Source organism: Coccinella septempunctata, chromosome 9 (assembly GCF_907165205.1).
Source record: "Coccinella septempunctata chromosome 9, icCocSept1.1, whole genome shotgun sequence".
NCBI lineage: Eukaryota > Metazoa > Arthropoda > Insecta > Coleoptera > Coccinellidae > Coccinella > Coccinella septempunctata.
In genome coordinates, this window is record NC_058197.1 from 10,869,488 (window position 1) to 10,884,645 (window position 15,158).

Sequence of the window (15,158 nt, forward strand, 5' to 3'; positions counted from 1 at the left end):
TTCGTAAATAATTTTCATTTATTTCACAGAAGATATCGAAAATTGGTGTTACTTTTCGGTGATAATTTGTCAATTCCAAGATAGTACAACAGATGCGATCAAAATTAATTTTCAAAGTGAACCCTCTTGCATATTTTTAACGATTATATCGTTGAAGCCATAGTAGCAAATTAGGTCAAGAAAGATCTGTGTTTCCTAAAAATTGCTTACAAGAAGATAATGCTTTCAAAAGACGAAGGGCATGCGCCAATTTTCTTCAAGGGCTTAACTTTTGGGGACCAAGAATCCTCCGGATTTCAACACTTCTTTTCGTTTTTACTTCTTTTATAGAAACGGAAATAGCCCTTCAAATGACAAATCGTTTGAATCATTCAAGTGGTTCAGCCACAATCGATCACCAAAATTTTGTAATTTTTTCCTACTCAGTTTGTCTTGTCAAGCCAATCATCTATTTTCATCGACGAATAAACATTTTTTTTCTGTAATTCTACAGCCGATTGTAGTTCAGAATGGATTGCAAAATGAAGAAAGTAAGCCAGGAAAAGGACTGTAGTTTATTTCCGCTTTTAATGGTTGTGTTGATGTATTGAACGATTTTTATAGGCCTCCTCTAACTGGACATGAATAATTGAAATACCTACTAGATATACATGTACATTGATGAAAAGCTCCAATGAAATATCACATTCGCATACCTCTAATGATCTTCTGCACCACGCCTTGATTGGCCTTGGAAACAAACACATTAACCAAGACTAGAATAATAAATTAATGTGTGGTGTCCCTGTACTTGAAGCGTATATACCTACCTTCTAAGTGGAGGGTTAAACTTGGCACGATTTAATTTCAGTAATTTAAGCAGTTGCCCTCTCTTATATAATTCCCATGCTCAAGACTAGGAAAATGTATCCTAGTTTACCCGATTTTGAGAATCTGGGGTCTGATAGACATGGAACAGGAATAGAATAATGCTTGAAAATAGTTACGTGAGTATCAGATTATGTTGTTGACTATCCAGATATTGAATGCTCCTGAATAAACCAATTGTTTCAACTTGATTTTCGACAATATAGAGGTCTCATATAAAAAATTTAAAAAAAGGACCTATTTTTAACAAGTTTTCTGACTGTGAAAAGCCATATCTTCAATCAATTCATTACTAAGGGAAGAAAAGTGTTTTAAAATTAAAACTCTGATATGAATTCACAGAGGAGTTATATTGTGTTGAAACAATCAGAAAATCAAAAAATTGGAAAAATGAATTCAGTTTATTTCACTACAGCTTTCTTGATATTACATATTGTGACTACAGAGACAGGATTCCTCAATACTCTACTTCCAAAACGCCATAAGTGGCGTAAGATACTACTTGGCTACTTGATGACAATTGTATCTTCGTCAATCAGGCAAACATTAAAAAATTCATAATTGTGTACATAAAAAGCAAATGTAAGGCTGTGATCGAGTTCTGATTATATAATTTCTTGGGAATTTTCTAATGAGTCATGAATGATATTAAAATTATATAATAGAGCCCTTATGTTCTTAGTGATGACAAAGAGCTCATTTTACACTCCCTCTGACTTTCATTGTGCATCTTCACCTACTGGAAGCACATAAGTCAATTCTAATTTAACGATCCATTAAAACTATATTTAACGTTGTGCAACTCACTGTTAGATAATAAAATGTTTCAAGGTGATAAGTTATTTCTGAATACTTATCTTAATATCTTTTTATAAGTAGAGGTATAAGAGATTTCCTCAGATAAAAGAGATTTGGAATTCTCAAGAGAAAGAAAACATTAGATATAAAATAGGGTACCATTGTACACAACTATTTTTCTACGCGAAATAATATCGAAAAAATGTAAGGGTTGATTTCCTGTCAAAAAAGTTTGGGTCTTTGATTTAAGTTTTTTTTTAGCAGCCCCTGCTTAGTACATCCCGCTAAAGAGCGCTTCTGATGAGAAGTCAATTCTATTTTTTTTTCTGAAACCAGAAAGTGACGCCTTTTTCTTACCCTTGCAATTGTACAGAAATACGAATACTTTTCTAAGAAAAAAATTGCTTTTCAAGTGAAAGCAAGGAAACTCTTCATAAGCAGGGGCTGTTAACAAAATATAAAGGACACTGAGGTGAGTCGGAATAACCTATATTTAAAGTGTCTATCTCTCTTCATAATGAAGATATTAGATACTGAGTGTTTAATTGATTTTGTCAATTTCTTCAATTACCCATAACTTTCGAATCACCCTTATATACAGGGTCAGAACTATTTAGAGGCTGACTATAGGAATATCGAAAACCGTTAATAATAAAGGGTGGCTTAAATTACAAAAGTAGTACACCAGTATAATCGCCATATAGGATTATGACTACACACCGAATTTCGTGTAGTTATCTCCAAAAACAAATGAGTTATGGAGAAAAACTGATAATCTTGATTTTCAGTTTTTTCGAGATATCTCAGGAATCTTCAGAGATATTTGGGAACTGTTTACACCCACCCACTCAACCTTGAATAACGCAACTTTTTCGTAATTTAAGCTACCCTGTATTTCTAACGGTTTTCGATATCTCTGTAGTCCCCCTCTAAATAGTTCTTACCCTGTATATTTCCGAATGCAATCATCTAATTCTTGGTAGCTGAAAGGCAACGATAATAAAAACATAAAAATCTAGGTCGAAAAACGAAAAGTTCCCTACTCTCTGCAGAATATCCCAAGCTAAACCGACATTGATACCATGCAAATTCCATGTGGGGAACGTGAATTCTGCTACTCAAATGATGAAAAATTATCCACTCCCTGGTGAATCGATCGGGAGACGTCTCCACCATTTCATTTCAGCACACGAAACGGAGTATTGAAATGAAGTTCCGTGTTGTGCGGATATTTAAATTCATTTCGGACAACTAAGTTTGCAAAATGGCATTAGAACAGGGCTCGATATCGACCAGACGCTAGGTTAGGTTGAATGAAGAAAGTGATGAAGTTCAACAGAACGAAACCAAGGATGAATGGATCGAAATCTGTCTAGTTCGCTCTGCTGGTCTCTTTATATCAGAATCCGAGCTTTGAGGGAACAAAGCCTCGAAATGTACACAAAAGTTCATTTTTCCAGAGTTCAAATTGAACTCTAAATCAAAATTTGATTCATAGATCAAAAATTCCATACGCAGAGTTTTGTTTTTCATTGAAACAGCAAAAAAGTTTACCAAACTGTTCCATCCACAAAACGGAACCACGTCTGCATCATCGCTATCTGGAACATTGACATGAAAACCAAAATTGTATTAATTTTTTTATGTGGAAATTGAAAAAATCATTTAACCTCGGAAAGTGAATTACATGAATGAACATTTGTTCATCAGTGAAAAACTTTTTTTTTTCATTTGAAGATTTAAAAAATTTCCTTCTTTCCAAATTGACGAGCTGCGTGAATTGAATGTTAATGAAAACTCCATATACGAGGATATATTGAAAAATTCTTAGCGTACTCTAGATCCAAACAAAATTTCAATGTCAAAATATTTTCTTTCTCAACATATTTTCCTTTTAATTGGATACATTTATGACAGCGAACTTGCAACGTCTCTAGACCTTCGAAAAAAATGTTTCTTCTTTCTGTGCAAACCAGACCTCCACAGCTTTCATTACCTCTTCGTGGGAAGAAAATTTATGACCTTTTTTTCAGTTGAGAAAAGAGATGATAGTGCGATAGAGCCCAATCTGGTGAATAAGGGGGGTGTTCTAAAATGCAAACCTTAAATCACGAATTTTTTGCATGACAACATAAAATTTGTGTGCAGGGGCGTTGTCCTGCAAAAACAAAACACCTTTGGAAAGCTTTCCGCGTCTTTTCTCTTCATTTTTTTTTCCGTAGAGTGGTCAGTAATGTCGAATAGTAATCTTCGGTTATTGTTCTACCCTTATCCAAAAAATCAATCATGATTACTCCATGGCAATCCCAACAAACTGAAGGGAGCACTTTTTCAGCAGATTTTTGGACATAAAACTTCTTAGGTCTTGGAGAACCAAAGTGTCGCCATTCTATCGATTGTTACTTTGTTTCTGGATCGTAGAGATGTACTCAAGTCTCGTCCATAGTAACAATTCGGTTTAAGAAGTCTACATCGTTTTCAAATCGAGCACAGATCGAACGCGATGATTTTACCCTTGCACGCTTTTGGTTGCAACAAATCCTCTGAAATAACATTATTTGAGCAACGCATGAGGTTCGAGACAACATAAAGCCTACTTTTCTATAGAGAATGAAGTCTCAGGGTAGTAGTTTATTTACAAATTATCCACACAGCCACGTTTTGAGAGAAATACTTCTCTTCTTCAGTCCTGTGAATATTGAATCAAAAATCATTTAAAAACTACTCAAATTCGTAAAAATATGGAAATGATCACAGAGACTCGAATTGTTTCGACGTACAAATATGATTTTATCATTGCTGAACCTGCACCAAAGAAGCAGCGTTGAAGCTAATTCAGATCTTATTCTGGTCAAGAAATAGTTGGGTATAGAACTGATTGCAAGTTCTCAATTTGTTGAATCATCATTAATTCCAATCCTTTACACATTTAAGTCAATTTTTCATAGAGAGCGTGATACCAATTTTCTGAAAACAATTCCTTGTGATAAATGGATCTGGACACATCCACACTATTCCAGTAGATACCGAAGACGTCAGAGTTTCTCGACAAGACATAACTTCGTTTAGATACGGAAGAAAGCACGGAAAGCTTCAACTAACTTAGTTATGTAGTTTTGTTAGAACACACAATCAATTCGATTAAATTGTTCGCTCGTGTACGGAAGGAAAAAAAAACATGGCTGGCACGCTATCTGATAAAGAAGAAAAGCGTGCGTGTCAACTATGGATGCGTCTTTTCGTGTGCAATCGTTACAGGTTTGATGGGTAACTTTTGATATATTCAGCTTCATAAATTTTGCAGCTTTCAAGTCTGAGGTGATATATAACGATCGATCGAATCCATGAAATTTCACAAGATTATATACAAGAAATATAAGAATGAATTTCTAATGAACAAAGATACGTTGAAAAAAGTTTTCAAGTAACGAAACTACATATTATTATGACGGCTTTCACACTTCTCTCCAGAGAATTCCAGATATCTCAGGTATCAAAATGATTAAGCTCTGTTGGAGCCCGTTTTCGGGCTCATCGTAGTGGTCAGGTCAGGGCTGCTCCTCGGCTCCCTTTTGTCAATCTAGTCTTGTTTTCTCCTTTTCTTATTGGTGTCGGTTTCTCATATCATAGCACATCTTGTCGAAGTTCTTTTCCATGATCTTGCTTACCGTTCTCGCCGTCCGTAGCAGTTACTCTTTCTGCATTATTCTATAGATATGTTCGGCCAGTTGAAGGTTCTTCAAATTCTCTGGTAGTTTCTTTGGTATCAGGCCTGTAGATGAAATAACAATAGGAATGGTCTTATTTTGTTCAGTTTCCATTATCTTCTGGTTTGTTCGATGAGAACTTTGAAGTATTTCATACCTCAGAAGTTGTTATTTCATTGCAAATTCTAAGTGTAAATCTTGGCAACAGCATCATGACTTTTCTGGTAATACTTGCCCGCCCGATGGATTCCTAGTGTCGCTCAGCAATAACGACAGTTATCTTCATGAAGTTCCTTGTTCGAATCACTTGATCCAATGATGAAGCCAGATGTCTCAGGAAATAACTTTCCGTCAACGAGTAGCTGTCGCAGAAATGCGGTTCTTATGATTGACCTCATTCTAGCTTTTCCATGGAAAGATTTGCCAATCATTTTCTGCATTTTGCTATCTGCACAGTGTTCGACCATTTCTGAGTGATCCTGTTGCAGCTTCAACTAAGTAGAACTAATAGCATCACAAACTGAGTTCTGATTTAACAGGACATATTCTCCAATTTCCTGAGGCATATGGTCGGGCAAATCAACAATTTTTCGATCCCAAGATGAATTGGCCACTCTCTTCGTTCTATTGAGCTTTTTGGTTGCTGTTTAATAATGTTTCCTAAGCATTGTTATTCTCTTTCTCTGTAGGGCTGCTAAATCGATGGTGGTCCAAGAGATGACACCGAAGGAGTAGCTCAGTGCTGAGCAAGCGTATGTATTAATCGCTCTGATCAGATTTTGCTGTTCAGACTAGTTTTCCCTATCTTTATCAATCTTCGATTGACTACCTCCCTCATTAAAGTCTAGTAACTCACAGAACAAAGGTTGCGAAATGTGAAATACAAAAAGTAAAGAAAAATGTGAAAGGAGAAGAGAAAAAAAATTTTATCTGAAAAAGCAGATGCAGTGGCTATAAACTGTGAAGTCTATGGCTCCATAGGTTGGTGGAGAAGAATTCAGCAAATACAAGGTCAGCACAAGGACTCACGCTTGCAGAGACAAGCCTACCTCACAATTGAGGTTACTTGCCCCATTGACCTTTTTTCTTGAAGGAACTGATGCAGTTGTCACCTTATTTTGAAGAGAGAAGATGAGACTTCAACTCAACTCTCACATTTTTACACCTTGTATTTGCAGAGGTGGCTATGAAGAGAGCTCTTAGTGTTTGAGAACAGAGACAATGGAGAAAAAGAGGACTGCTCAGGGGGCACGCGAGGGCTCTCAAGATGGTGAAGGATACCAACACATCTCTTCTCCATAGAGTGGACCGCGCGGGCACCAGCTTCTACTTCGCCGAACCCTACAGGGTAACTGTTCCTGACAGAGACCCTATCAAACAGGCTTCTTGTGGCTGAATGTCCCACTTGGTTCACCGATGGCTCAGTGATGCCCACTGGAACTGGAGTGGGAATTGTGGGACCTCCTTTCAATCTGTCCATCCCAGATTGGAAGGATTGTTCCATAGTGCAGGCTGAACTGTTTTCTGTTCTGGCCTGCATACTGGAGAATATCCGCAGAGGGTACTCCGGTAAACACATCTGTATTTGTTGTGACAGTCAGGAGAGGGTTAACTCAGAGGAATGCAGGGAGGCTCTGCGGAAGCTGATAGGCTCTGGTAATATTATGAAAGTTATCTGGTATCTGACACACGCGAGACTTCCGGGAAACGAGAAGGCAGATATACCTGCTAAGTGGAGAGCCTGCACAGTTTTTGTTGATCTAGGACCGGCGCTGCCCATCTGTAGTACATCTGTCAACAACTTCTTTAATAGATGGCTAGACAAGAAATTGTCCTCTGAATGGAGCACAAGAAGTGGTCTCAGGCAGTCGAGGCTTCTCATTGAGAGACCCTTCCCTGTGTCTGAGGTCAAAAAACTCCTGACTCTTGAGAGGAAACAGCTGAGTCTAGTGACTGGAGCAATGAGCAATGGCCATTTGTTCAATAAACACTCAAATAGAATGGGACTGTCCAGATGTTACCTGTGTCACTGGTGCCGGAGCACTGAGGAAACGTTTGAACATATTATGTTCATCTACATCAACCTTGAAGGATGACACATCAAGGAAGCACAACACCCACGATTCCCATAGTGAAAGGGACTCTCCTCTATCGACTTGTGGCTTTTTTGTCAGCGTCTCTCAGCATTTGAGACAAGCGGATGAACAATGGGCCACCAGGCCTCAGTTCAGTCCAGTGGAGAACCGCACTTAGAAGAAGAAGGAACTCTCTCAATTCTATAAAAAAATGGTCATCAGCAAACAGCATGATGAGATTTGATTCCTTTAATATTCCTTTGAGTTGGTGCTGGTTTCAGTCTATCAGAAAAATCAACAATTGATTCAAAAACCGCTGCACTTGAATGTTCAACTCATTACTGAGATGAATTCACAGTTTTCTCCATAATGTTATATCAGTTTCCTTTATTGAAACACTCTGATACGATACTTCCCTTCCCAATGGAAAGTTACGAAAAGTCAATGTTACATAATTAAGAGTAAGAAACTCTGGAGCTGCATTATGATGGTTCTCATCTCAATTGTTGCGAGAGTCTCATGTTGTGACTGCCATTTTCACTTGACATTTCCCAGAATGGCTCTGCAAGTGCCATTTCAACAAGTGCACGCGCATCCAATCTCTCCATACGATTCAAACAACTGGCGTTTCCATTCTGAATGTTGGATTTTACTTCGTCCGTACAGTCCTCTCAAACGTAGTCGACACTTCTCGTGGTACGAATTGCAGTCCCTATTAAAATTGCATGGCTGTTTGATGGGGCCCCCATTCCGCGCACGACGTTTCCTCCTTTTCTCATAGAATATTCGTCCGTCATTAATGTGGTCCCTGGGTTTCGCCCTGGTTAATTTGCTCGGTTGGTTTCCGTATCCTGAATTATGAAAAATAACGAACTACCCTATAGGCGAGTGGGGGGTAGCTCTGAGAGGTAGCCCAGAAGCCCGTATAGCCTCCGGCGTTTTAATCAATTGGTTTTTCATTTTATAATTGCCACATCATGATATACAGGCTGTCCCGAAACTACTGCAACAACTTCCCAAGATAAAATTAGTATTTGGCAAAGCCCAGAACGAAAATTCGGGATTCAATCAACTGCGTTCGATTAATGAAAGCGGAGATATCTTGAACATGTTGGACATGTTGAAAATTAAACATTCTCTTGAGAGAGTCTACACCGTTTTAGTGGTCATTTCAAAAAGGGAAAATGAATATCTTACGTCAGAAACCACTAATTTATATGGGGTTTTCATTATAATTCAATTCAATCAGTTCGTCATCTCGGAAAGTCAGAAATTCTTTTATTCGTCAAACGGAAAAAAAAATTAACAAATTTTTGATTGGAGAACAAATATTCCTTCATGCTATTAACTTTACGAGGTGACATTATCTCTTCTATGAATTTCCAATAGCCATTGGCTACAATTCGTATCCAGGTGAAATTTAAAAGAGACGTTTGTTAGGTGCAGCTTACTTCTGAATGTGGAAACTATTGTGATGTTCGTAACTTCTTCTTATCGTTCAAGTGTTCTAGCAACACCCCACATTCTGGTAGTCTTTCCCCCTTTATGCCTTATACGGAAGGCAAGAAAGTCTCGTGGTATAATGAACTCCTCTCAAACTGAACAATTCAAGCCTAACCAAAATTTGTGGGAAGGCAAAAAAAAAGTTAGATGTACATTATCGAGCGTGGTGGATTTTTTTTCTACCAAAGAGATGGAAAACTGCAGAAATCATAGTTTTCAACAAGCCTTGAAAGGAACGGAAATTTCCTCAAAATTATAGACCAATCAGCCTACTATCAGCACTAGGGAAAATCGTCGAGAGGGTTATCGCTAAAAGGCTGAATGAGGAAACAGAAATGTTGAAGATAATTCCACCCCAACAATTTGGATTTCGACGAGAACATTCGACTGAACTCCAATTGCTACGGCTCATAGAATACGTCACCGAAGGCCCAAACAGGCCACAGGATTAGTTGTGATGGATATCGAGAGAGCTTTTGATAGAGTATGGCACGAATGCCTAATGTGCAAGATGAAAAAAGCAGGATAATCGACCAAGCTGTGCAAGATTATAAGGAACTATCTGAGGAATAGAAACTTTTATGTGAGGATAGATGGAGCAACCTCTCATACCGGACAAAAGGAAGCGGGAGTGCTTCAAGGATCGGTACTTGGACCTCTGTTTTACGTAATATACGTTTATGATATCCCGAAGAATGCTAGAAACATGGTCACCTTGATGACACAGGGATAGCGTTCAAACATTGACACCCAGATATAATACACCAGAGACTGCTGGAAGCCATAGATGAATTACTCAAATGGTGAATCAAATGGAAAATCCAAATCAATGGAAGAAAGACTCAAGCAATATTACTGCAAAAGAGAAGATTGAGGATGGAAGAAAACCTTGAAGTTGATGGAGAAGAGGTTGAATGGGAAAATGAAGCAACATACCTAGGAGCTTGACAGAGGACGAACATGAAAATATCACATCAAAAATGCAGTTGATAAAACAAAAGCCGCATTGAGTAGACTTTATCCACTCATAGGCAGAAGAAGTATAATGAATAAGAACATCAAGTTGACGATGATTAAAACTATCGCGCGACCACAACTCACGTATGGATCGGCGGCATGGGGCTTCGCAGCCAAGACCCACATCAAGAGAATACAGGCCACTGAGAATGAACTCCTTAGAATGGCGATGGTTCGTTAGGGACAAACAAATCTACAAGGACTTGTAATGGGAACCAGTTACAGAATTTATGAAGAGAAAGGCGGAAAGGATATTCGACAAAGCCAAACAACATCCAAATGAGGAACTACGAAGATTCGTCGACTACGATCCAACAGAAGAAGCTAGAAGGTCTAGAACCTACCACCGAAGACCGAGAGATCAGTTAAGGATTTAAAAAGTAACCAAGAAGAGCTCAACCTATAAAAGATATAGGCAGCATACAACTATCAACACGACTATGATCGTGTGAGAGTCCAGAAACCATAAGAGTCAACTGGTTAATAGGCAAAATGCCCGGAACCTACGAAGAAGCAGTTTAGGGTTTTTGGTGGGTCTCGAGCTCAGGAGAGTGAGAACCCCCACACTTGTCCCTCCTCAGGAGAGAATATGTTCGTCTGTCTCGCAGATTTTGCTCCTGCTACACACACAAAAAAAAGGTGGATTTTTTTACATGTTGGAGCCAACGATTCAAGAATACAAGAAGAAATAGAACCTGATAGTTTCAGCAAGACAAAACAACAAAAATGGGCAATAAATGTGACAAAAATCCTTCTTTTTTAATTATCTCTTATCTTGGGATTCAAATCGTTTTTGCATTCTTTATAAATGTTGTGGAGCATAATATTGTTTAAGAATTTCCTTAGCATTTGACGAGGAGTTAATAAATATTCCAATTTTCTGAATGAGAATGAGATTTATAGTCAGGTTATAATCAATACCTCCCATAATAGTTCCGTTTTCAATTGTTGGAGCAGATAATGGGATAATACTTAGTTATATCTGTTCTCGCTCCTCAATGAACGTCAGGAATTTGCTGGCATTCAACTAAGTAAACATTTCCCGAATAGTTTGAATCAGTAGGAGTTAATTCAGACAAAGAACGTTCAGAGTCAACAAAACTAGCAATAATTTCGAGTTTAATGTTACGAGAAAATGGCTCATATGTTCTATCCGAACAAACACTCGCATCCTGTTTATTTCGAACATTGTTAGTGATCAATACGCTATGTCTAGAAATGAAAATTTCCAAGGAGAAAAGTTGAATATAAATTCACCCTCAAATGAGTAGAATTTAAAAAATATATATTGCATGTCATCTCTGCAGACCACTTAATGAAATGAATCTGGAAGTTTGAGGTATGTTCGAATCAATTTGAATAAATTATGAAAATTATAATCGTTCTAATCCCCGTTACAATAGAAACTTGAGAACTTTCGTCAACGAAACTTAGCAGTAGACCATCATCGTCTATTCATGGCATATTCCACTTTATGAATAAGGGAGCATTCAGACCATAAGGACCAAACTACAAGAAAAAACCTCTCGCGTGGGAAATACGACAAACAATGAGATGCAGTTGGAATAACTCGAGTTGTCGACGATAACTTCTGTGAACTACAACCTCAAAAGCTCAAGGGAAATGAATCCCGGTTAATCCTAGGGCTGTTTCCGGATATAAGAACTCGTCTATTCAGAGTTGAATGCAAAGGTTGGACTGCTAACAGCGTGGCTTGAACTCTCGCCTTATCTGATTATCTCATTGATCCAAATGAGTAATGGTCTTGTTGATTCTACTTCATCACGAAATAGAAATTTCTATGAATTTTTTTATGACTGGGCATCTCTTCCATTCGATTGTCGTATGTGTGCCACCCTTTAGATCTTTTTCGCGAATCTCATGCAATATGACGCTATACATATGACTAGAAACTTTTTCCATTTCCACAGAATAAAGCGAATGCAGAAGTTATTCTTGAAATAGAACAACGGAATAGGAGTCGTTTGCAGTAGACCAAAAGATTTTCATTGCGATTTGGATGTTTCAACTTCGTAGACTGTGAATTTTTACATATTATGCAGCGTGTCCCAGATTTCAGATAGGTATGACGTTAACCACAATTTTAGTTGATTCCTTCATCAAGGCTCTTGAAATAGCGTTCATATGAATGGATTGTAGAAGGAAAATATATATCGGTTTCAATATGTCTATGGCACGAGAACTGCCAGACTTTGCAAAGAGTTGCACTTCGAAAAAGAAGTGCAAGAGAAAACATTTTTTTTGGTGTAGCAGGGGAAAAATCTGCAAGTCAGACGAACCACCCTCTCCTGAGGGAAAACAAGTGTGGGGATTCTCACTCTCCTGAGCTCGAGACTCACTAAAAACCCTTAACTGCTTTTTGGATATTGATTCCGGGCATTTGCCTATAAACCGTTCATAACTTAGTCGGTTTTCTTCTCGCACACTATCGTGCTGGGATTTATGTTTTTATCCTTTATTGAATAACACTTTATTTGATTTTTCAATAAGTTTATATTCTTATTTTGGAATTTTCCTAATTGATCTCTTGGTCTCCTTCGGTAAATTCGCAGTCTCCTGTTGTCTTCCTCTGGGTCGTAGTCCACTAGTCTCCTGAGTTCTTGATTCGGATGGTTTTTCGCTGATTCGAATAATTTCTCTGCTTTTCTGTTCATGAATTCCGTTATGGTTTCCCATTTTAGGTCCCTATAAAGCTGTCTATTCCTGACAAACCAAGGTGCATCTATTGCACATCGTAGCAGCTTGTTTTCAGTGGCCTGAATTCTTTTGATGTGGCTCTTTGCCGCGAAACCGCAGGCAACTGATCCATAAGTCAGTTGGGGCCTAGCAACGGCTTTGATTATCTTCAATTTTGTCTCTTTCGACATGTGGCTTCTTCTTCCTATTAGAGAGTAGAGTCAATTCATCGCCGCTTTCGTTTTGTCGATTGCTTGTTTGATATGACTTTTCCAAGTAAGTCTTTTGTCAAGCGTCATTCCTAAATATTTACCTTCATTTTTTCAGTCGATTTCTTCGCCGTCAACTTCTAGATTCGTCGTGTAATATTGCTTGGCCCTTTTGTCCATTGAGCTTGATTTTCCACTTTATGCACCAGTCATTTGTTTCGTCAATCGTTTCTTGTTGAACTCGTTCTATTACTTCTGGGTTGCGGTGTCGAGTTGCTATGCCTGTGTCGTCAGCATATAAAGTTAGCATGATTCTTGGATTCTTCGGAATATCGTTAATGTATATGTTGTACAGAAGTGGCCCAAGTACTGACTCTTGGGGTACTCCAGCCTCTATATCTCAGGTTGTGGAGCATTCTCCTTCCACTTACAAGTAAAATCTTCTATTTTTGAGCTAATTCCGGATCAGCTTGCATATTTTGATCGAATATCCTTCATGCCATACTCTGTCGAATGCTCTGGCGACGTCTAGTAAAACAAGACCTATAGCTTGTTTATTTCGGAATCCCTCTGTAATGTATTCTGTGAGCCTTAATAATTGTTGCTCTGCTGAATGATCTCTCCTGAATCCGAACTGTTCTGGTGGTATTAGTTTCAGATTTTCGGTTTCCTCATTTAGCCTCGTGGCGATAATTCTCTACTACTTTTCCTAACGCCGACAATAGACTTATCGGACTGTAGTTTTGTGAGAACTTCTTTTTTTTGAATGGTTTATTGAACACTATGACTTCCACTGCTTTCCATTTTTCTGGGTAGTGGTCTGTTCTCATAATTCCATTCGCGATATTTTTGAGAAAACAAGTCTTCCCTTTCATTGTCAACTAGATGTAAACCTTCCAACTATAAGACCACCCATACATCCAGTTAGTAATTATGACACTCACCATCAATTTAGAGATATTATAAGAATTTGGAAAACTCAAGGAAATGATCAACTCAATCCGGAAAACAGAGACGAAATGTATATAAATAGAAAAAGAATATTACTTCTCGGAAGGGCATCTATAATTCTCATCCTTTCTTCGATGAAATCAATATACGAATCGAGAACTCAGATTTAAATAACATCCGGATGAATAAGATTCCTATTTGTACCCTTATAACGTGAATCCATCATATGTCCGTTCCTGCTTTTACGTACTTTGCTTCGCATGATGATATGCCCGAAATATTGAAATTGATAGTATCCTACTTCGCTGAATCGAATAAGCGTTCAACGAATTTACCCGTTCTGGCGGAAGATCATAGGGTAACAGAGACAGAAAATCTATAAAATTGCCGATGTGGAAAATGGACCGTTTCTAGTGCGAATGAAACGGATCCGAAAGGAAATAGAACATCCCATCAGCGTCAAGAAATTCGTGTGCCTTGGGAGGTGCAGACTTCTAAACCTGTGTTAGCAACCGTCAACCGCTTTGTGAGTCGAACATTCAGTGCAGTTTTGAAGGAGCTGAAAAATCATCCTTCATCATTTTCAATCTCTCATTTGAACTTACTCTTGAGAATGCGATTAGAACGTTCATCAGAAAAAAAGAATATACAATTGATAAATTATGAGAGGTACAAAATGAGAGTACTAATGAGGAAAACCACTAATCGTTGGTTTCAAGAAGAGCAGAAGGCTTGAGAACTAATCTGTATGTCGAGCAAGATGAATGAATATGAAAAAATATTTATGAGAATACAAATTATAATGAAGAGATCATACAAATGATGATGAAAAATCATCCTTCATCATTTTCAATCTCTCATTTGAACTTACTCTTGAGAATGCGATTAGAAGGTTCATCAGAAAAAAAGAATATACAATTGATAAAATATGAGAGGTACAAAATGAGAGTACTAATGAGGAAAACCACTAATCGTTGGTTTCGAGAAGAGCAGAAGGCTTGAGAACTAATCTGTATGTCGAGCAAGATGAATGAATATGAAAAAATATGTATGAGAATACAAATTATAATGAAGAGATCATACAAATGATGATGAAAAATCATCCTTCATCATTTTCAATCTCTCATTTGAACTTACTCTTGAGAATGCGATTAGAACGTTCATCAGAAAAAAAGAATATACAATTGATAAATTATGAGAGGTACAAAATGAGAGTACTAATGAGGAAACCACTAATCGTTGGCTTCGAGAAGAGCAGAAGGCTTGAGAACTAATCTGTATGTCGAGCAAGATGAATGAATATGAAAAAATATTTATGAGAATACAGATTATAA

The 15,158-nt window shown here is 37.8% G+C and overlaps 1 protein-coding gene across 1 annotated transcript in view; it reads right to left on the reverse strand.

The window, feature by feature from the left end:
• Positions 1-15,158, reverse strand: part of LOC123320877 (synaptotagmin-7) — a 419,223-nt gene that overhangs the window by 366,602 nt on the left and 37,463 nt on the right. The window lies entirely within an intron of this gene.